The 24,876-nt window shown below is 37.0% G+C and overlaps 1 protein-coding gene across 2 annotated transcripts in view; it reads right to left on the bottom strand.

Annotated features, from left to right (window-relative positions):
* The window catches only part of LOC117992806 (ras association domain-containing protein 10-like), a 238,002-nt gene that overhangs the window by 143,268 nt on the left and 69,858 nt on the right, over positions 1-24,876 (bottom strand). Inside the window, exons 1-3 of one of the 2 annotated variants that reach the window (XM_069506257.1) lie at positions 24,309-24,362; positions 23,207-23,229; positions 12,625-12,688 (exon numbers count right to left, since the gene is read on the bottom strand). The gene's annotated coding sequence lies outside the window, so the exon portion shown is untranslated. Of the gene's footprint in view, positions 1-12,624; positions 12,689-23,206; positions 23,230-24,308; positions 24,363-24,876 lie in introns of those variants that run through there. The other variant, XM_034980520.2, reaches the window with a different exon arrangement.

The raw sequence follows: 24,876 nt of genomic DNA, 5'->3' as shown, positions 1-24,876 counted from the left end.
TTTCCTGTTAGCCTTCTGAACTATAAATTTCGTGTTTAAATGGGAACTAGGTGGTAGGTAGGTATAAACTTCCAAGAAACAAAATGGTGTCGATCAAATTATACATTTTTGTGCAACCATATTGTTATGGCACGGGCCAAATTACCAGCTTAATTGTTTTCCGAGAACGATCGATTCCATCCGAGACGAGAACCTAAAATTATCGTTTGTATGAAGCAATCAATTTTAGCGTGTTATCGATATTTTTTATCGATACTTAACCTTCACTTCGCCCTAAAAACGAGTGAATGGGGTTATTTAATTAACAAGTTGAAGTTGAAAAATGTTGAGTTACTCTTTTTATTGATGTTGGAGATGATTCTTTTGGAGCGTAAAGTTCGACGCATACCCACGGAGAGGCCTTGTTAATTACTTAAACATAACTTTATGTAGATATATTGGTACTGATTCTGATAGCAACTAAATTCTATAGTATTCACATATTTCATTTCAATCTTCTTTTTGTACTTACTCTACTCCCTTTACAACCTCTCGCACTGCCAAGGGTGGTAGAGATCTCTCATAGAGATAAGTGCTTCCCTGTCCACTTTTACTCTCTTTTTCTCTTTACTGTAAATGTTTTTGGTACAAATAAAAAATAAAAAATAAAAAATTCTCACGTATGTAATAGAAAAGGACGGACAAACTTAATTTAGAACTGGCAAACCTCGTGATTTTATTTTGTTTAGTAAGTAGCACTAAAATTTAGAGTCTTTAATTCAAAATTTATTTTCTATATTTTTTTAGCAAATTTCAAAATCAATTAATTAGAAAAAGATACAGATACTCTGGTTTAGAGAAATTCATTGTTATGAATTAAAAAAACCATGGAGGAGATTCGAAGTAAATATTCTCATCCTTGATAATACCCGCGACTTCGTCCGCGTGGACTTAGGTTGTTCAATTTTCCGTGGGAATTCCTTGATTTCCTTAAATGGATGGGCTGCGAAAAGGATGACAGACAGATAGTTAGTCAGACAGACTATCGCATTTATAATGTTAGTATGGATAGCAAGTATGGATAGTATAATTATTATTGTTCGTAGGTTAGATTACACTATTTTTATGGTTTGTCTTTGTTCATGCCTACCAGCTATAAAAAATTGCCTATAGGCTATCCCTTAGATAGTATAAATAAATAAATAAAAATCTTTTTTATTCGAATAAACTTTTACAAGTACTTTCGAATAGATACGTTACCTATGCTATAGTTCTGTTATCTAAGAAAAGAGTTTAATATTTAAATATTTCTATGTGAACGAACCTTATCATGATTACATTTCTGGCACAAGAAACAATTCACATTCAAACCACAAATTATTTTACAATTTAGAAACGTGTTGTTCGTCACTTATCATCAAGTGTAAGGTACAGTTTTTACAGTGCCATCCATTGTTCTTGACTCCCATACACACTCGATGACAAAAAGTTCTTACGTATTCAAAGGGTTAATGACATTTGTTTTTGTTTGAAAGTCACGCATTGATCATTGTAATTGTTTTTATTTAGGTGGCAGATCTCACCTGATGGTAAGTGATAATGCACTTTTAACAATCGGATCCTACTTTGTACTTTGTAGATCTTTATTTTACCCAAGGTACCTTTCTAAATAGCAAGCTGTGATAGCCTAGTCGTTAGGTTGCTATGGGGTAACCTCCCCGTTAGCCTGAGTGTTGCAAGTCCCTTTCGGAACGTCAGGGGGAGAGAGCAGCATTTGAGCCGGTGTACCCTGGTAATATGGTTAACAATTTCTTCATGGGATATTGTTAGCCATGGCTAATTGACCTGGTAGGGAGGGGGTGTTGTCCCCGCGTCCCTCTGAGTGTCCCAAGCAGAGGGCGCAGTAAACGCACCCATGGGGCATAGCCCCAGGAGCGGAGGGTGTGGCTGTGATGAGTGGTTGGTGATGAGTGTTTCATCACCTATCCAATCACTGGCTGCCCCACCGGTCTCTCGCCTGTCCAGCTTGGAAATGGGCGAGGGAAATGTTGAGGATGGGGAAGGTGGTAGGAACTGCCCTCCCCGCGAGCCCTAGCTCTCGGGAGGACCTGTCGATGACAGACACGGGGCGGTCGGTCGCTTACAGCATGGTCCTCGGGTTGGTTGGCGTGCGGTGGATCCGGCATGCCTCTAACGGTGTTTGGGGGCACGTAGTGCCCCAGTGGTAGGTCTCCTGCGGCGGATATCCACTGGCGGAGTAACGAGGCGTTGTCGGTCCCTTGTGCTCCGTCGGTTAGCGGTGGGATGGAACTTCGTGAGGTTTTAAGTCGGTAAGAGTCCGACATAAACTCCGTGCCTCCCCGGGCGTGGTGGTATCCGCGAGGATTTCCCCACGGAAAAAAAAGGTTGCATTGCTATCACCGCTATATGATTGCAATAGTTAATCATTATATTGTTTATTAATATAAATTATTCATTTATCACTCGCCTTTCGGGTACGGAACTCTTCAAACGACGCAGAGAGAGAAAACTGTTGTGAAAATTGATTTTTGAATTAATCAACACAATAGCTATGTATATGGTAATGATCTTATTAAGCTCCATTACATAAAGAAAGCACAATGAAAGCCTTTATAAGACGAAAACGCTTCGGTACGGTATTGTAATGTAATCGCACATTACAAATGGATTACAGAGGTCGATTGTTCGTAACCACACCACGGATAACTGTCATGATAATAGCTTGTATAGTTTCAAGTTATAAACGACGAGAGAAAATTATAAAGTACCTACTAGCTGATGCCCGCGACTTCGTACGTGTGGATTTAGGTATTCAAAAATCCCGTCGGAAATCATTGTTTTTTTTTTGTTTTTTTGAAAGTAATCAACAGCGTTATTACATAATTATTATTTCAATCTTAATTTAGTTTTAACAGAAGGCCACAAGAGATTACTTAAAATTATAATGAAAACTATTTTAACAGAATAGAATTAGAATAAATGTACTTATATATAATAATAAAATTACAACAGTGTGTGTGTGTGCTTGTGTGTGTTTCCATCGAACCCTCTATTTCACCCCCTTAGGGGTTGAATTTTCAAAAATCCTTTCTTACGCCATAAAATCTATCTGCATGCCAAATTTCAGCCCGATCCGACCAGATGCTTGTGCTGTACGTTGATAGATCAGTCAGTCGGTCACCTTTTCCTTTTACATATTTAGATTACCGCTTCAGCTTTCGTTGACTTCCGCCCTTCTCTCTAAACTTGTACCGCTCTTGTTGGGAATAATTTTCTTCCAGCATTTAAGATAAAACAATGAGACGGGAAGCTTTCGTCTATTATGGCGCTTACGTGAATGATACTCATGGGCGTGGAATTCCTTATAATTAAGTAAATAACATCAGCTTTTCCAAGCGATGCTATGACTTACGACTAAAGGTACTGACAGACGTGCTTCAAAAAAGCGTGCTTTTATTCTAGCTTAATGGTTAGCATGCTCATGGCAACTGTTTCCACATTTGCCAGCAATAAGCTGCTAAATAAACTGTAGATTATGTTGTATGTTGTAACCTGAGTACATGCTAATAAGCAAACCCTGTTCAGCACGCGCTCGGAGCACGCCCCCTTCTACCCGCGCCTCATTATCAGTGCTAGACATCAACGTCGGTTGATTTTTGACATGCCTCGAACCCCCTTAGGGCTTAAATTTAAAAAATCCTTAGCGGATGCCTATTCGTCATAATAGCTATCTGCATGCCAAATTTCAGCCCGATCCGTCCAGTAGTTTGAGCTGTGCGTTGATAGCTTAGTCAGTCAATCAGTCAGTCAGTCACCTTTTCTTTTTATATATTTAGATAATAATTATGGAACAAGCTGATAGTGTTTAGGTAATTGCTAAAGCACGTTGAGGTTAAAGAGATTTCCCAAAAACTGTTTTCATATTTTTAAGAACTATTTTAATAGGTAAAATTCCACAAAAACAAATTGGTACAAACTGTGTAGTAAATATTTAAAAATAATTTTACTTTATCTGCATAATACAGAAGGGGGGTGGAGGGTTTGGACTCCCCCCCCCCCCCATCCTGCGATGGTGAAAATAGTTGATAGAAATGGGGAACATAATTACAAAATTACAAACGCGTTCAATTATCTTCAAAATTACAGGCATTTCTTCTTTGTCGTTAAATGATTTCTTCTTATTCTTTCTTCTGTGTAGATATAAGCCATAATGGGCTAAGGCATCAGGAAATTCACGGGTGATTGTTTAACTCCTGTGAATTCTCCCAGTGCCAAGACCCATAGCGGCCTTCTTCTCTTCTAATTTCTTTCTTCATTTCTGCTTCGAACCAGTTTTCTTACATAGCAAAATCTGTAGATAAATCGTGGCTAATTCTTCCGTATTTCAAAGTTTAAACCAAAATGATAGATCTTTAATGTATTCTAAACTAGATGATGCCTGCGACTTCGTCTGCGTCGATTTAGGTTTTTAAAAATCCCGTGGGAACTCTTTGATTTTCCCGGATAAAAAGCCTGTGTCCTTCCCTGGGATGCAAACTATATCTGTTCCAAATTTCGTCAAAATCGGTTGAAAGAATGGGCCATGAAAGCCTAGCAGACAGACAGACACACTTTCGCATTTATAATACTATATTACTATGGATGTAAGCTATCCCTTTCATAATACTCCCAACAGATAGATTAAAAGAATTTAAAGATAAGTTTATTAACCTAAATAAAGACTAAAAATAACAAAAAACTATTAAAGACTGCTCTATAATCCGGTAAAAAATACCGCAACTCATTTTTCCCGTAGAAGTTCAGTCTTTCACACTGACGAAAAAAATTCAGTGACGCTAAATTATGCGTTTATATTTTTTGCAGCCATTACACAAAATGGTCAACCGCAAATTTCCGTATAAGTAACTGTTTTTTTTATATCCTTATCCTCAGACAAAAGAAAACGATAGATGGATAGGACTTCAGATAAAACTCTAAAATAAAATATTAGGTACAGCTTACTTAACATAATTATTATTTATGCAAAGGTACCTACGTGATGCAGCATTTTTCATCAGCAAATCTATAAAAACTCGTAAATATTAATGTAAACATCCACACTAACGTTCTAATACCAACATTGTCATTGAAAATAGTAATTATCGACATGTTTTCCTAATGGACTCACATTTTAATTATTATATTCATGACAAGGCTAAACTAAACGGCTAAATATAAAAGCAACCTTATATTTTACGTGCATTAAGTATATTTTTCAATGATACTAGAGTGTTGATAATTGTGTTGTTACCCCGGTTACTATGGCAACTACTATGGTTTTTGTAAAGCAATCCGTTAATGTATGGTACATGTCAAACATGTTTGGATAAGTTTGGACGGTAGAGCTTTAGTTAGCTTTTTTTAGTAGTTTGTTTATGTTTGTTGGCTTGTTTAATCTAAGTAAGTAGATACTTAACTTTTTACAAGATTAATTTGATTGTTTGGTTTAGTGTAGCATCGAATATTAAACGTACCGTCCAATGTCAACCTAATAGCTCAAGTACTTTATTTAGGTACTTATGTCAACCTAGTAGGATGGGATATAGGTACCTATCCTTATTAAAAGCTCAAAATTATAAAACTAAAAGACACACTAAATGTGTGTCTTTTAGTAGTTTTATAATTTTGAGCTTAAAAAATTGAATAAGTAATAAAATATTAACAAATGACGCACTGACACAATCACAGCCCCTATTATAAATGTGAAAGTGTTTTGTTTGTTGGTTTGTCCTTCAATCACGTGGCAACGGAGCAACGGATCGACGTGATTTTTTGCGTGGGTATAGTTTAAGACCTAGAGAGGGACATAGGCTACTTTTTATCCCAGAAAATCAAAGAGTTCCCACGGGATTTTTAAAAAGCTAGTTAAGTCATATTATGAGCCTGAACTCCATGGACTTAATAAAATTGGCGACTAAACTCTCGATCAAAATGGCAAAAATAGACTGACCCAAATAATTTCCGGTGGTTGTGAAACAACAAAGGGTCGCGAGGGATCATAGTGACCTAGTTTGGATGTCACGACACGCCGGGAATAGGCGCGTAGGGCATTGAAGGCACAGAGTTGTTCTAATAAAAGCTTAAATGCATTTAGCTATCACGCTCTAACAGTAAGAGTCACACACAGACCACCACCTCTAGATGCCCAATAACCGGACACGCCAAGCTTAGGCAGGTGCTTAGCATAATAGTCGGCCCACCCCTGTTCTGTACCCTCATTCCGCACATTGTCTTGATTACGTGACTTTTGAGTCCACCAGGAACAAAAAAGCATTCTTCCCTGTCCCCCCCCCCCCCAAAATTACACGAATTTATTTTCATCCAAAACCTTGTATATGCGTTAGTAACGCGAAAATTATTAAAAAGAAGTCAAAATATAACTTACTAAAAAAACTTCGATCGTAGTGTGACAAATATAGAATGACCTACATAGTTTAAGGGGATCAAATGGCCAGATATGGGTCACCCGATACACCTAAAGGGAAAGGGGTGTTAACCTATCCGACAGGGGAAGGTGGACACTTTTATGTATATGCTTTCCGTGATTTTTAGCACGCGATCCGCTGTTTAGTAGGTTTTTTTTATATGTAAAAGAGTTTGTTTTTTTTGTTTGATAAACTAAACGATGTCCGCGATTTTGTGTGCAGGTAATATGAAAAACCTTATAATATGCTCTTGTTATATATTATTGTTATATCATATATGTTATATGGCTATTTATAGTAGGTATACCTACCTACTGGGTAGCAATCGCCCGCAGCTTCGCTGGAAAAGAATATAAATCTCATCCTTACCTATACCTACCTATACTAATATTATAAAGAGGTAAAGTTTGTAAGATTGTTTGAAGGCAAAGGGGATATCTCTGGAACTATTGAACGGACGGTCGAAGTGCATCAGACACCCAGGCGGTGAAAAAGTTAGTTGTTATAAACCCGTGGGAAGTTCGCACTAGGATTTCCGAAATAAAAAGACCCACGGACGGACAGACAGACAGCGGAAGCTTAGTACCAGACCAACGTAATTTTTTGCATAGATACAGTTATAAACCTGCAGAGTGACATAGACTACTTTTTATTCCGGAAAATCCAAGAGTTTCCGCGGAATTTTTAAATACCTAAATCCACGCGGACTAAGTCGCGATCCTGAGCTAGTGAATAATGACAATAATCTCATGTAAATCCAGGCAGTGTAGTTTTTATCAGCGTTTCGTGACTACCCAGTATTAGGTACCATAATGTTGTCTGGCTGTTTTGTATTATTTAGTTTTTTTCTGATAGCGTATACGGCATTGCAGGTCGCGTGTGGCGGCTATCGATTCGTTTTCCACGAAATTTCTCCTGAAACCCTCTGTATATTAACATATTAGGGTGAATATGGTGTGTTATAGTAACTGCGAAAAGAATGTGGACGTAATTACAGTGTTAATTTGAAATAGATTTAATTGCTAAATTCAGAGTAGTGTCTCTAGGTGTAGAATGCCTCTAAAACATTGTGTAGAGTGGCATCACAAAATATTTTTTAGGATTAAAATGTATCGAGTTTTGAATTAAGTGCTCCTAAAAACTGTGATGGTTGCCCCTTAAAATTGTGTATAGTGCTTCTGAAACTATGTAGAGTTCCGAACAAAACATATTAAATACTTATAGTATAGTAGCCCTAAACATTGTATAGATTGCCCCTTGACAAAACTTTGTGGGGCAATCTATACAATGTTGCGGGGTAGAGTGGCCCTAAAAATTGCGTAGAGTGCCCCTAGACATGTGTAAAATGCCCTTAAAAATGGTGTAGAGTGCCTCTAACGGTTACGAGGAGAACTAAAATTTTTGCATGCTCAGTATGAGCAGTCCATTTAAAGTTTTAACAACGATGAAATAGGAGCCACTTTTAGATCAAATATATTGAAAAAGTCATTACTTCAATACACTGTTCTAGATACCGACAGTAAGGTGGTACCACGTAATGTAGCGGTTTCGATTGAAAGGTCAAGGCGATAGTTATCCTATAACAGGGTGGAGTTGCGGGTAATTGGGGAACAATCTACCTACTCATAATTACTTCACGTGCGAGGTAGCTTTCATACTCAATGGACTCGAATAGAAGGTATTTAAAGACTTGACAATCCTTCGCTTGACTACTCGATCATTCTTAGGTCGTTCTACTAATATCTAATCGTCCATCGCAGAGCCAAGTGAGTTCACGATACCTCACAGAGAAAAAAACATTTTTCTAAAAGTGATTCGGTGTTATATTGAAAAAAATCAAAAAATATGGGTCAGAACTAATTACTAAGAGAAGAAGTAAGAAAATAATTAACAATATTTTTAATCTACAAGTACTTAAACATTTTTGAATGAAAAACTAAGATTTTTATTTGTTGTTTGTTTGTTTGTTCGTTTATTGGTTTGTTAATTTGTCTTTCAATCACGTTGCAACGGAGCAACGATTTAACGTGATTTTTTACATGGTTAAAGATCTGGAAAGTGACGTAGGCTACTTTTTATTACGGAAAATCTAAGAGTTCCCAGGGGATTTTTAAAAACCCAAATCCAAGCAGCCGAAATCGCGGGTTTGTAATAGATTTTTTATATTTTTTTCGCATTTTGATAATCCAGTTAATATGAAAACACCAGGTCGCCTGGAACGCAAATCCTTTCTAGGATGTTGCAATGTACGAACAGCACACGTCGTGTTCATTACTCTAATTTGTATCTTATACCCCTCTGATAAGTTTTAAAATAGCTTGTAAATAAATTAAAGAGTTTTTCATCGCAATTGATGTTTATTTTACAGATTGTAGGTTAAGGTATCAAGAATGTTCGGTTTTTGCTCGGAGTCGAAGCGATGTTCTCTTGCAACACTTAATCGGTAATTGGAATACAATTAACCTTATCTCTGTTAACATTATTTAAAACTAGCTGATGCCCGCGACTTCATCCGCGTGGAATTAGGTTTTCCAAAAATCCCGTTTTTTGATTTTCCGGGATAAAAAGTAGCCTATGTCAATCTCCAGATCTGTATCTACCCATGCAAAAATCACGTCGATCCGTTGCTCCGTTGTGACATTATTGAAGGACAAACCAACAAACCAACGAACCAATAAACCAACAAACCAATAAACCAACAAACACACTTTTGCATTTATAATAATATGTGTAGTTGACCTGCGGCTACATAACAGTACAAGATGAATAAATAATTATGGAGGGTTAACTGATAAACCTAAATCCACGCGGGCGAAGTCGCGGACATCATCTAGTATCTACTGAATAAAGCATCAGGTTTTGCGCAAAGCGAGAGTACCGCATGCAATTTGTAAGAGACCGCCGCAAAATTATGTAATTAGCGGATAATTGTTCCGACTATTTGCTTAATTGGCATTCTTCATTCATCCTCTTTCATACGTATCATGTTTCCACAGCAGTTAGGTTTTAAGGACACGCACATGACCGCAAAAGCCGCAAGAAGCGCTCTAGTGGCTCCGGCGAGCGTGGCGACTAAATCGTGAACTACAAGTTTTGCTAATAAAGTGCAGAGTCGGGTTTTTAGTTTTATCTTGTTAAAGTATGAATTTTATCTAAGCTAATTTTTATGGTAATAACTAGCTGATGCCCGCTACTTCGTCCGCGTGGATTGAGGTTTTTAAAAATCCCATGGGAACTCTTTGCTTTTCCGAGATAAAAGTTGCCTATGTCAATTTCCGGGACGTAAGCTACCTAATTTACCAAATTTCAAACAAATCTGACCATTAAGAATCCCGTGGGAACTCTTCGATTTTCCGGGATCTAAACGTAGCCTATGTCCTTCCCCGGGATGTAACTTGTAAGCTAACTCTGTACCAAATTTCCTCAAAATCGGTTTAACTGTTGGACTGTGAAAAGCTAGCAGACAGACAGACGCACTTTAGCATGTATAATATTAGTATGGAAGTATTGATACGGATTGTAAATTTACGTTGAATTTTCGTGATACTTGAATCGGTGCTTACTTCTCTTCTCTACATAGTATTAAAAAAAAAGATTCCGACGAATTGAGAACCTCCTCCTTTTTTTTAAAGTCGGTTAAAAATTAAGTCGCTTCCCGCTCTGTCTGTATGTATGAACGCGTAGATCTTTTAAACTACGCAACGGATTTTAATGCGATTTTCATTAATAGATAGATTGATTCAAGAGGAAGGTTTACAGGTAGGTATAGTTTAATATTATTTTGTGCTAATTTGTTGAAAAATGACGATAATTGTTCAAGATTTCGGAAGAAATCAAGCTGACTAAGAGCTTTTATCGAAAATGCTATCTTATTGAAATATAACAAAATAACCACAGTGTCAACATTAGTACCTACATTGCACCCCGTGCAAAGCCGGGGCGGGTCCTAGCGATGTTGTAAACTACACTAGCGGCACGCTATGATGGCCGGTTTGACACATTACAATAGTGATGTGGAATGTCAATTTATTCTCGAACAAAAAACAATTAAGTTTTGTTTTTGTACCTGATTAAATAGGTTTAATAAAACAAAAATGTATATGTTTATTTAATTTATTTGAACGAACTGAATATTTGAACGAAAATGAATATACATACTTTATATGCACACAAGAAACATATGAATACAAAAGATACCGAAAAAGGTGCCACAAAAGGCCATAATTAATCAGATTCGTCCATACTACTATTTTCACTGTCGTCACTGCTATCATCACATACATTAATAATTATATGTTCGTTTTCTATAATATTATCTATTTTCACATCTCTTTCATAATCTTCCCTTATTAATTTAACAGTTCTATTCACAACCTTTTCCCAGTCTCCTTTAGTCACATGTTCACAAGCTTCTTCTAATAATTTTAGCATTTTTTTGTGGTAAATGGGGGTTCTGTATTGTGTCTTGCAGCATATCCCTTAATTTGAGCCCACACCAACTCAATCGCATTATACTCACAATGGTAAGGCGGTAACCGTATAACTCTGTGCCCATGTTCTAATGCTATTTCGTCAATGACGTATCGGATCTTGGTTGGTTTGTTTTCTTTTAAAAGACGTACTAATTCCGCTTTTAACATATTCATGTTTGCATCTACGCCATTTTTACGAAGCCATGCGACGATATCAGCTTTCTTTTGGGATTGGGCAGGTGGCTTGTCAATTTGCATCGAGTGGTATGGGGCGTTGTCCATAATTATAATAGATGGTTCAGGGAGGCTACACAACATTGAGGTAAACCATTCAGTAAACTTTTCTCCATTCATGTCTTCATGATAGTCTCCAGTGGTTTTTGACGCAAAAGCCATGAGAGAACCTTCGACAAACCCGTTGATGGTTCCGGCGTGACAAATTATAAGTCGCGATCCTTTTCCTACAGGAACTTTGGAAGTAGATGCTGCTGTGTCATCGTTCCAAGAACGGCCTACAGTATGGTTAGCATTAAGCCATGTTTCATCCAAGAACACAACATTTTGCCAATTTTTGATTTCTTTCACTTGCCGTAAAAAAGTATACCTTGCCATCGCTATATCAAATCTTTCCATCAATATTTTGCGTTTGTTACATTTTTTGTATCGAAATCCAATGGTCTTCAAAATCTTCGTTAAAGAACTTTCCCCACCGAAGAATAATCCAGCTTCCTTCAGTGAATGCACCAACTTTTTTCTTGTTGGATACTCCTTCTGTAAATAGTAGCCGTAAACATGTCTTCGGATAGCATCGGCATCAAAGCTATCGATGCCTACGACTGGTTTTGCTCGTTTTCCTCTTTTTTGGTGTGTGAAGTTTATTTTCTTCTGTGCCAGTCTCGCCATATTTTTTTTTAGTTATCCGTCTAACAGTTCGTTGTCCAATATTAAGCGCATCAGCTACGCGTTCAACCACTGACGTTATAGGTAAAATTGGCCCTCCATTTTGAGCTTCACGATCGAAATAGTTACGAAGGCGTATTAGGAACTCACGTGTCTGACTATTTAGAACAGTTCTCTGCGTACGTTCGGTCATATCGACGAAATCCACAACAAAGGGCTTGAACAGAGTCCAAATTAACGAGCAAGGGTCAACAGTAATGCAGTATCAATATTGAAATCCAAAGCCAGGTCAAAACTATATCACAATCGCATTGCACTGACAGTTTATACTTTTCGAAGCAACGTCAATTCGAAACTGCTTTGTTTTGCATTGAGCATTGACGCGAGTTTGCCGGAGGTAGTAGTTGTGCTAGCCAGCGATCCTATGTGACGATCGTATTAGATTCCATTTTTAAAAATTTATTGATATTTTTTTGCGATTTCAGAGGTTTGTCCACATAGTGAAAATTGTTCATATTCACAAGTACATTCACCCCTTAAATGGTGCAAACTGATTTTTCTACACTTGTATACATTTAAGAAATCAATTTAATAAATAAATTTTGAGTCCTAAACCTAAAACTACATTCGATAAAATTTATGAATCTCTGCACATCACTATCGTCAATAAAGTAATACAATTATTTCCTTCAAAGTCGTTATCAATTAATACGGAACTTCATGAGCGGACAAACGTCAAACCGGCCATCATAGCGTGCCGCTAGTATAAGTAAATAATAGGTACTGACCTTTCTTTGTAGCCCCGGCTCCGTCAAGAGGACATTTCCATCTGCTTACTCGTTAAGAAGTTAACTGTGAACGAAGAAAAATTTATTAGATACTAGCTGATGCCCACTACTTTGATCGCGTAGATTTACGTTTTTCAAATCCCGTGGGAATTGTTTGGTTTTCCGAGATAAAAATCAGCCATTCTTTAACTAAATCCATGCAAAAATTCACGCCGATCCATTGTTCCGTTGCGACGTGATTGAAGGACAAACCAACAAACAAACACACTTTCACATTTATAATATGGGTCGGAATTACGTATGGCTAAGGTTAGGCTAGGTAGATAATATGTGTCACGGAAGAAATCACGTGCAAAAGCTAGTCTTCATCTAAATGTATGAAATGAAAAGGTGACTGACTGATCTATCAACGCACAGCTCAAACTACTGGACGGATCGGGCTGAAATTTGGGATACAGATAGCTATTATGACGTAGGCATCCGCTAAGAAAGGATTTTTGAAAATTCAACCCCTAAGGAGGTGAAATAGGGGTTTGAAATTTGTGTAGTCCACGCGGACGAAGTCGCGGGCTTACGCCCGCGCCTTCGCGGTAGTAATATATACCCCAAAATTTGATAGGCTAGTGGCCCCCACAAAAATAATAAATTATGTCAATGCCCAACCAAATCGTTTGTTAGATAATATTAAAGATACATTATGCATTCCGGTCTCATTAAATGTATATAAATACCGGGCGGTATATTAGAATCTTTGACATAAGGAATAATTGGCCGTCGCAATAGATATTTCTTCTTTCAAGACAGGTGAACGGATACTGTGGCAACTCTTGACATTTTCCAGCTCTAATAGTTTATTAATATTGATTTTGCAATATACTTAATTTTAGAAATAATGCCCTTTTCCATTGGCGGTGCAAATCCTGAGCGGTGCCGCTGCGTCATCCTAATCCTACTTATCTACCGACGACAGGTAAGGTAAACAAGTAGGTAGAGTCTCGCTGAAATGCATTGACATATTATAGTAGCTATATCATATCACAGCTGAAATGCGTAGGCCTGCGCACTATACGCGATCCATATTACGGTCATGCCACAGTTCACGATAGAGGGAGCTTCTAACAAAACGTCGAGGCTTCGACGACACTGGCAGGCGTCAAAATGTTAGTAAGGTAACCCTCTTTTTTATGATTTCACGTCACCATAGCCTAATATTTGACATATTATCGTTGACTGAGTAGGTTGATTCCGCAAAACCTGCATCAATCATCATTTCATCATTATAGACCGGCGGGTCACGACACGACTTTGGTAACCATCACGGATAAGGCTTTTGTTGGGTTCACAGGATAGAGGGCAACTCTCTGAAGCCAAATATGCGACTGTCCGCACTGAGTGGTCACCATAAGTATTACAATCGCAATTCTTGTGATTGGCTGAATTTATTGTATTCTGGTTGCAACAATAAATTAGTAGATACTAAACATTTGACACAGGTAGCCCTAATGCAGTCCTATTTTTTATGATTTCACCATTACACGTCACCTTATATTTGACACATTGTCGTCGATTCAGGATCAAACCGAGAGTTTTCTCTGACCATGCTACCGCTAAATAATTAAATATGTACTCATCCCTACGAGTGAAAAATCTAACTCCAGAAAGTCATATCTTTGCACCGGGCAAATCGCATCGAGGAGGTTACTGCGACAATGATTATTATATGATTTTACAACCTCTTTCTATTCGAGGTTTACAAAAATTATCGAAAAATTTATAGTTTGCTTGAACGCAAACTTGGAAACGCACAAGAAGTTAGAAACTTTAGGCACAAAGGTGAATTACTAATATAGGGTCTTTGTATGTAAGACCAAAGCGAATTTTACCGCAATGTGATAGTTTACAGCGCCATCCAGTAAGGGCAAACATAAACTTCATTGTTCATACAAATTAATAAAGAAAGATCGTCCTAGAGAACGTGACGGTCAAGTAACCGTAGCTGAGATGTCTTTATGGGTATATAATAATTATTATTTACCTAGTTATAATATAATACGGCTCTAAGGTACCTAGTACCACACTACATCACGATCAACCCATCGCCAGCTCGCTACAAACCACGGGTCTTCTGTCAGAGTGAGAAGGGTTTTGACCATAGTCTACCACGCTGGTCAAGTGCAGATTGGCTGACTTCACACACCTTTGAGAACATTATTGAGAACTTCAAGAGAGGTTTCCACTTTCCTCACGATGTTTTCCTTCCCCGTTAAAGCAAATGATATTTAATTAGATACTTAAAACGCACATAACATGTCAATAAGTTAACGCTAAGTTTTTGCTAGCGTTCTGGTTACAATCTGTATAATCTGTATAATATGGACAGTAGACATATTGTATCATTTGACGACGGCGAATACATGTCGCCTGTTTGCGTCTAAAACGTGTTATTTCGGAAAAGTGTAATTTTTAGGGTTCCGTACCTCAAAAGGAAAAACGGAACCCTTATTGGATCACTTTGTTGTCTGTCTGTCTGTCTGTCCGTCTGTCTGTCAAGAAACCTACAGGGTACCTACTTCCCGTTGACCTAGAATCATGAAATTTGGCAGGTAGGTAGATCTTATAGGTGACATTTGGGGAAAAATCTGAAAACCGTGAATTTAGGGTTAGATCACACAAAAAAATTAAATTGTGGTCATGAACTTTTCAGAATTATGTGCGTTATCACTTGCTTTAGCGGTGAAGCAAAACATCGTGACGAAACCTGCATGCCTGAGAGTTCTCTATAATGTTCTCAAAGGTGTGTGAAATCTACCACTCCGCACATGGCCAGCGTGGTAGATTATAGCCAAAACCCTACTCCTACCCGTGCTCAGTAGTGAGCCGGTTATAGGTTGATCATGATGATGATGATACCTAAGATAAAAGCTACATTCAATTCATATTGCTTTTTAATCTATAATACTGGACGGTTAATCAGAACTCGCCATGCTTGTAAACTCGGTAGAAACTAAATTGCAGCCATTGCAAATATTTTATTCTCAAAAATCAAGAGTTTTGAAGTAACACGAAGTATAAGTCCCGCAAATTACTAATGCGCGTGGCCGCCATTTTAGTGACGTCAGCACTAGACTGAAGTTTCGAGCTGATGGTATATTTTTATTTCGGCTGACGTCAAAATGACGTCATTTCGATGTTAATGAGACATGGTTCCAACGCAATAGCAATTTGCGGGACTTATAGTCGTAAAAAGGCGATGTGTTTTGTTGCTGACTGTACTTTGTACTGTAGGTACTAGGTACTAATATGTGGTAAACGTTGCCTCCAGCGTTCAGCTATCTATGCCGCCGCGCAACGCAGTACGTTTTGCCGTATTTAAGCTAACTAGCCTTGATTACGGCAAAATGGCGATAGCCGATCAAATCGATGTCGGCACGCGACTCGTGCGATTTTAACGATTATGTTGTCGATTGATATCGATTGAGCAAAGATCAATCAGTTTGCGATATGTAATTAAAAGTAGGTAGGTATTTTTTTTTCAATTTTTTTTGTTTATTTGAAAGTAATCAACAGCGTAAATACATAATTATTATTTAAATTTAAATCTAGGTAAAACAGAAGGCCAAAAGAGATTACTTAAAATTATAATTAAAACTATTTTAACAGAATAGATTTAGAATAAATGTAGGTAGGTATATACAATAATAAAATTACAACAGTGTGTGTATGCTTGTGTGTGCTTGTGTGTGTGTGTATGTGTGCGTGTGTGTATGCGTGTGTGTAAGTGGGAGTGTGTGATTGCATGCATATTTAGATATTAGCTACTTTTTTTTTACGATGATAGTTTCTTAATTCCTTTTTAAATTTATTGTTTGTTTGTTTGGTATATATCGATTTATTGAAGACTTGCAACCCGCCCCGGCTTTGCACGGGTAGCTTATTAAAAATATTTTGTATTAAGCATTTGGTAAGAATATTTTGTCTTACAAAAATTATGCTATTGTAAATATATTGATAGGCTACTGTGGATACCTATTGCCTTAAATTTCTGTCCTTGCCTTTTTTTGTAATAAGTACAAAAATTCTCCCAATATCTGCCGCTTTACCCCCCCATTAAGATTCCATAAGATCCAGAAGATATTAGTAAGATACCATACCAGAGTTAATAACAGATTATGGCATTGATAATAAATAATTAATAAAATAAAAACGAACGGTATAATTATGTATCATTAATTTTTATGATAGTGTTGAACTCGTTGATGTCTTTTGTACTAGAGTTATTCGATTTTCAAACTCCTGTTTTATCCCCTTAGGGGTTGAATTTCCAAAAATCCTTTCACGGCTGATGTCTGCATCATAATAGCTATCTGCATATCAAATTTCAATTCGATCCGGCCTATAGTTTGAGCTGTGCGTTGATAGATCAGTCAGTGAGTCACCTTTTCTTTTTATCTAAAATAGGGGTTGGAATTTAGTCCACGCGGACGAAGTCGCGGGCATAAACTAGTCGTCAAATATACATCTACCAGTGGTTCGGTATGTCTTTCCTACCGAGAAGGACCAGCAAGAAACTCGGCGGTTGCTCTTTCTAAAAGATTCGATTTACAATATACGATTTAATTAATAATTGTAACAGCGCATGTACTCAGTAATTATTTAGTATCAAGCATGTGTGTCATGGTCGCCGTTGCCAATGATCTATGGAGGTGTTTTAATTTGTTAACCGTTATCGGCGCGATCTGAACGATTTATCGTTGTCGCCTTTTGTTACTAATTATAATAACGTTGTTTTGAAGTCTGTATAGTACCTACCATCCATACCATACCATAGTATTATACATTTAAGTAGATACAGGTTGTAACCAGAACGCTAGCAAAAACTTAGCGTTATTGTTATACTACCTAAACACGATCCAATACCAATAACCATTTTGCCTCATTTTGTAGTTTTAGTGACTTAGTATTTTTCAAACCCGCAATGTATAGCGTGCAAAACTCGGGTCAATGTCCTCTCCGAGTAACCTACTAACGAAACGTTTGCTGACCTCTGGCGTCAGTCAGATGTTTTAATTGCAATATATCGTAAACTTTTACAAAGTAATAGGATTTTTTTATTTATTTTTCGCGGTTTTTATGGTATCATACCATTGATCATTGGCACTATCACCTGTCTTCGTTTTTGCCAGCGCCCTGATTACATTTAGAAGATTTACACAGAAGCAGAGGCGTCTCTAGCCCTTGTGGCGCCCGTGTGCAACCAGTACCCTGGCGCCCTCTAGTCTAGTAGGAGCAGGGTCAAAATGGAATACTAACAGTTATATTTTCAAACGGAAATTCGGATGCAAATGGTGCAATTTTAAATGATGACGGCGTCGGCCATAACATGAGCGCAGGGTCTTTGAGAGCGCCGGTATCGACGCATCTTTGGAGGTGTCGCATTAGAGGGTGCTCGGCGCCCCCTTAGACCCGGCGCCCGTGTGCGCCGCACACTCTGCACCATAGGTAAAGACGCCTCTGCACAGAAGAAGTCGCAACAGTTAACCAAGTAACCACTACGCATAAGATGTAAATTGTGAAGTAATTAATTGCCCACGAACATTGTACTTAGTTCACGGGCATTAGATCGAGCGCTCGTTAACCGTAACAAAATGGCCGTTAACATAACGCGGGCCGCATAATAGAATTGGTCTGTCAGCCGCACTGAATAGTATCAGAACTTGCGCTCCACGAATGTGAGTTGAAAGCTCTCTCCGGTTGTGTCAGATTTCCACCGTATCGGGCTGTGGGGTTGAGGGAATAGAGAATAGTATACGGTATACCAACGTTTGCGCACACACATGTGCACTATAATATTTCTCGCACAGTTCGCTAATCTGTACTTTATACCTACATAAAAGAAAAACTGACTGATCTATCTACGCACAGCTCAAACTCCTGAGCTGATCAGGCTGTTTGGCATGCAGATAGCTATTACGAGGTAAAAATCCGCTAAGAAAAGATTTTTGAAAATACAACCTCTAAGGGGGTAAAATAGGGGGTTGAAATTTGTGAAGTCCACGCGGACAAAATCGCGGGCATAAGCTAGTTATTAATAGAATTATTATTAATATAGTTTAGATTTAGATTGTGGTACTTAGGTACCTATTAAAACATTTTCTGGAAGAAAATACTTATACTGCCGTCAATATTGGTACGTTAGATTTTTTTACACCTTTGGGTTATCTCTCAAAGCCACCATGATCCAAACAAACATCCACACAGACGTTCCTCCCAGTGTTGGGGACAATACGCAGATAAACTTTCAGCTTTTATTAAATAACGGAAGTCTGGCACGCGCTGCCTCTCTTTCTAGTAGCTGACGGCCATGTAGACACTGATTTATTATGATTTGCGCACGTGGACTCACGTAAAAGGCGATAATTTGCATATATTACAATTTATTATGCAAAACTTCAGATGACCGACTGATAAGTTTAGTTGCCAAGCAACAAGGTTGTAGATTTGCCTAATTAATTGTTGATATCTAATTCCACCACTGGTTTGAGTCATTTTTTTAATTTAAGTATTATAGACTAGCGCTTGGCTGCAATCAGACCTGGTGGCAAGTAATGATGCAGCCTAAGATGGAACGCGCTTGTCTAGAAGATGCCTATTCACTCTTGACTTGAAGGTACCCATATTATAATTGGAGGGAAAAACTGATGCTGGAAGGGTGTTCCAAATCTTAGCGGTTCGAATTAGAAATTAGGAGGCAAATCGCCTCGTACGTATTCGTGGAATTAAGACTACGTACGTTTGAATAATTTAAACCATAATTTTTAAATCTAGAACTGTGGTTATACACAAGCCCTGTGTTTAGTAGTGGGCCAGTGCAGGCGACGCTCGAGGTGATGGGGTATAAAAATATCACCGGGTACACATTTGGCATTATTTAATACCGTTTTGGAAACACGATCTATAATTTATGGGTGATATCGAAAATAAACATCGCTATTTCACTTTTTTAGGTATATTAAGTTGTATTTGATTTAGTTTATAGATCGATTTGTATGATTTAATATTTTATCAATGGACATCTGTGGAGATCAAAGTCAACAAACTTGATAGCATTGATAAAATAATAGATAACGTCTTTTTTTTAAATAGAGATAGTGAGCAAACGAGCAGGCGGGTCACCTGATGTTAAGCGATTACCGCCGCCCATGAACATTTGCAGCACCAGAGGAATCGCCAATGAGTTGCCGGCCTTTTAGGAATTTGTTGGTCCGCCCCTTGAATAACCCCACGTTGTAGTCTAAAGGGAACACCGCCGAAGGGAGTTCATTCCACAGTTTGCATGTGCGTGGAAAAAAGGATCTGGCACAACGGGTGGTCGAAGTGCTCCAGATCTTGAAGACTGAATAGAAAATTTTAAGGAAAATAATTAACTTAGGTACTATTAATACTTGAGTAGTATTTCGACTTGCCAATGTGCCTTACTTGTACTTTCAGTTATTTTGTATTTTTCAAACCCGCAAGTTACTTAAGTTACACTTAAGTATAGTCCGTACAAAATTACTTCTCACATGCCATTTTAACTCTATAGGTCAACTGTCATGTCAAAATTAGGTCCGTTTCGCCTTCAAAATACGGATTAAAATCGAACTTTTGACATGAAAATTGTCAGAAAGTTAAAACGGCCCGTGAGAAGAATAAGAAGAGAGACGAAGACAGTTAAATATAAAACACTATATTTTATAATATTATGTAAATATAGATGATGTAGGAAATGTAACAGACATCATATTTCACGTATAATTTTACATTTTTATCGTTATGACGTCATACTCATACATACGAGTAGATAAAAAGTACCTCGACTAGTTTTGCATAAATTACGAGTGATATAATATAATAATTACAAATGTGTAATATGTGTAATTATAATTAATCTGAATTATATTTATATGAGTTTATTTATATTTCAAAAATTTTGGTAGGTACTAGATGATGCTCGCGACTCCATCCGTGTTTAGGATTATTAATATAGTCTATATCCGTCTCCTACCTAGTTACCAAATTACATAAAAATCGGTTAAACGGAATGGTCTTTTAAGAACCCCATGGAAACTCTTTGAATTTTCGGGATAAAAAGCAGCCTATGTTCATATCTGGGATGTAAGCTAAGTGCTAACTCTGTACCAAACATCAAAATCAGTTAAACAGATCTGAGTAAAGCCAGCAGACAGACAGACACATTTTCGCATTTATAATATTAGTATGGAGTAATAATAATAATTAACAAAAGTAGCAAGCAACCAATTGCTGGGCGTATAGCTATTTTTAATAAAAATTTAGGTACAATACATTCTTTAATTTTCTTAAATATTGATTTTAAGCTCATTCGACATATTGGATTTGACTCGCTCCAGTAATGCACGGGGCTGCAATGGCTTGTATGGTACGGTATAATAACATTGTAAATTGAAAAATTAAAAAGAGCACCCGCCGAGTTTCTTGCTGGTTCTTCTCGGTAGGAACGGCATTCTGAACCAGTGGTAAATTAAAACTACCTGACTATTCATAAGCACTTGTAAAAAGTTTACATGAATAAAAAACATATTCTATTCTATTCTTTTTTAATGTAGATAACGGGTACATACCACGATTAATTAGATGTTTTTATTTGTCGAAATTGCAACCAAATTGCACGGTCGTGGTTACGACGGGACCACGACCCGTCGTGATCACGATTGGGTGAACGTGATTGGGTTGAAATATCGACAAATATAAACATCAAATTATTCGTGGTATGTATCCGTTATCAACATTAAAATATATTGAAGAACTAATAATAACTGCTTATACACATATATACTCATAGCTGTTTACTAATCGAAAGCTTTGCCAACAAAAAGCTTCCGAAATATTAGGAGATCTTATTACTCATATTATATGCAATCATAATAACATAATCATCTTACAACAAAAGAAAAGGGATAGCTCTGCGCATAAAGGTGCTGTTTCTTGGATATCACTGGAGTAAAGAATATTACTTAAGTAATTTTCATTAGATATAGATAATAGAATATATTATTTTACTTTTTCTTGTTATAGATTTAGTTCTAAATGTATTAAAATGTATTTTTTGTCGTAAAAACCTTGTCATTCATCATAACAACTCCTTGTTTTACATGAATATCATTTTTATCATTATGTCAGCCTATTGCCATCTCACTACTGATCACGGGTTAGATCGAAGGGAAGAGCTCTTTTAAACTTGAATAACAGCAAATTTTCACACTGCTTATTTTTATTTAGGTGACTCGTGTCGTAAATACAATTTTAATTAATTGCGTACCACTCGTTATATTCCCGTTGGGCAAAGGTAGAGCCAAAACAAAGGTGGGGCGGAAGTTAATTAAATTGCATGAGTTAGAGACCCCTAGTTACACACTAGATGCGTATAGTTGCCATCGTAAACTATTTGAAATACATTGGAACGGTGTGCTTAAATAATGTCACTTTAGTCAGCTAAATAGTTAAAACATTCCGTACTAGATGATCCCCACGACTTCGTCAGCGTGGATTTAGGTTTTTTAAATCCCGTAGGAACTGTTTTTTTGGGATTTTCCGGGACAAAATCATCCCCGGGATGTAAGCTAATCAAAATCGGTTAAACTGTTGGACCGTGAAAAGTAGCAGACAGACAGATAGACACACTTTCGTATTTATAATACTAAGAATGGATTAAAATGTTTGCATATTAAGTAAGTATATTTTACTTGGTGCAATAAAGTGAATTGAATTTTTTTCAGGAAATACCCTTCTCTGCCATTTGAAATAATTTCAAGCCCTTAGTTTATCAAGAGCAAAGCCACACAAGAACAGGGCCTCACTAGTTACATTCACCGTTTAAAGTAGTAATGTTTTAGTATTGTTTTGAAATTTTTTATACAAGACTTGACCTTAAAACACGAGATGAAAATTGCATGATAGGACGTCACACTAAAATAATGTTCCCGTCATATTATAATAATCTTCACATTTGAAACGCTTTGTAAACATCATCATCATCAAATCATCGCCGGCCTACTACCAAGGACAAGTATGCTCTCAGAATCTGTTCTGTTTGTTTCAGCCCTTACTTCAATCAGATTATGGAGATATGTCGTAATACAATTATTATCGATAAGTCTAAGATTTTTTTTAAAGAAAAATATTTCTTTCTCCTCTAACTAAGCATAAAGCTTGCGATAGGAGTAGGTACGACAATAGTGCAACGGGTGGGGTTTGAACTGTCAATTTTTGAGAATTTAGTCCGTTCCAGTAACCTTTGAGCTACTTCGGCTAGTGGAAAGGTACCTTAACTATGTGTGCAAGACGATCGCGCTAATGGGATTGCAACCTAACATAATATGGATAGGTGAGGCATTAAACAAATAGTATGTGTTTGCGAAGCATGTTTATTCAATACTTGTGTACATAGAAATGTTGGTACACGTCCATGGTATACTTTTACACTTAACTATGTATTTACTTTAATTATTTGCAGCATTGTATGTAAAATAAGCGTTTGTGCTCAAAATCTTGAAACGTGTCTTACCAGTCCCCTCTGGTGTGCTGATTCTGCAAAATAACACTATAATTAGTAAAGTAATTACTATCAATATTATAATATGTATTTAAATAATTTTTAATTCACAAGTATTTATATTTGTATTACATTTCTGTATTTTACTGATTATTATAAAATATGTTTCAGTGAACTTAAACTTAGTAGGTACCTACTAGATACTTCCATGTTCAAAAGTAAAAAGTCTGTCATAACGATAAATACTATTGAACAGTTCCAAAATCTATTTATTACCTACTACCAATAAGTTACTGGTGATCGACGAAAGCTTGTATTTCCAAAGATATTCATTTGTATATAAGAGTTATAAGAGTTAAAAATTTAGCCGAAAATAATTAAATCTAGACATAAAAATTCTAATACATTTATTTCCAATTTCAGCCATGCTGGCTTCGGCCAATAAAAACTCAATGGAAATATTTGATAATTTTAATTATTCATAGGGAATTTTTATTAATTAACTTGCTGCCTAAAAAATACCTTCAACACTCAACTGTCAAACTGCAGATTCGATTGATTAACCGACTTTTTTTAGTACAATTATGTGTTGCACATAATATGTAAGAAAAAACGCTGAGTTAACTCAAGTAACCGTTCTAAGAGCTTTTACGCGTAAACTACATTCTAAATTTACGTATACGGTCTTAATCACTGCATTACTGAAATACTGAATACGAAGTGTACTACATTTTTAACACTTTAGCACGCACCTTTTTTTTTTAATATTAAAAGATATTTCTAGTCAAACCTAACGTTATTTTAAAACAACTATTTTTTAATTTAGCTTTAGTTCTATTTTTAAAATCACTAAAGAATAAACCTACGTAATATTGTAGTTTAACAACATTAGAATTGGGCTAATGAAACCTAACCTTAATTTAATAAAAGAGTTTTCGATAACTTTTAACGGTATAGTATTTTAAACACAATTTTTCTTGAAAGGTAGTTACTATTCTATGCACAATGCACATGTAATAGCTAGTGAAACCTAACCTTATTTGAAGACTAGAACCATCTAGAATAATTTTCGGTAGGTAAGTTATCTAAACCAGTTTTAAAGGTGGTAACTTACATGGTGGGTGGAAATCCCATGTCCTGTCAGGCTGTATGGTACCCATCTCAAATGGTGCTGCTTCTTCAACCTTTTGCGTTAGAATGGAGCGTGGTATTCCAAAATGGGGTCCACCATCCCACGTCATAATACCACCACCACAAAACTGGTACCACCACGCATGCGTTGCAGGGTGGGGTAGCAAAATATTGATTATTTCGTACCCCTATTTCCATGATACACTGATAAGGCCGCCTATTCGTGGTGGTAGACAAATTGCCATGGGGTGGTGGTGATTCCAAAGGCGAGCTATTAATTATGCACCATACAGAATGATTGATTGGATTTCGTCCTGATCGCTTTTCAAGAACGATCCTAATCGATAGTGTACTTGTGGTTGTATGGCAACCTTAATAAATAAGAAAAAAATAGGTTTAACGATGTAGATAGTCTAAATTTAGTTTGAGAAAGACAAGAGAATCGACGCCAGTAACGGCCAGTATCGTCTTTATTATTTTCACATGTCACTGTGGAAGGTGATTTCACCTCACCTCCTCAAACACCTCAAAATAATTCACCCGCCACGATT

The sequence above is a fragment of the Maniola hyperantus genome, chromosome 22 (genome assembly GCF_902806685.2).
Source record: "Maniola hyperantus chromosome 22, iAphHyp1.2, whole genome shotgun sequence".
NCBI classification, from domain to species: domain Eukaryota; kingdom Metazoa; phylum Arthropoda; class Insecta; order Lepidoptera; family Nymphalidae; genus Maniola; species Maniola hyperantus.
This window is presented reverse-complemented; position numbering and strand designations above follow the sequence as displayed.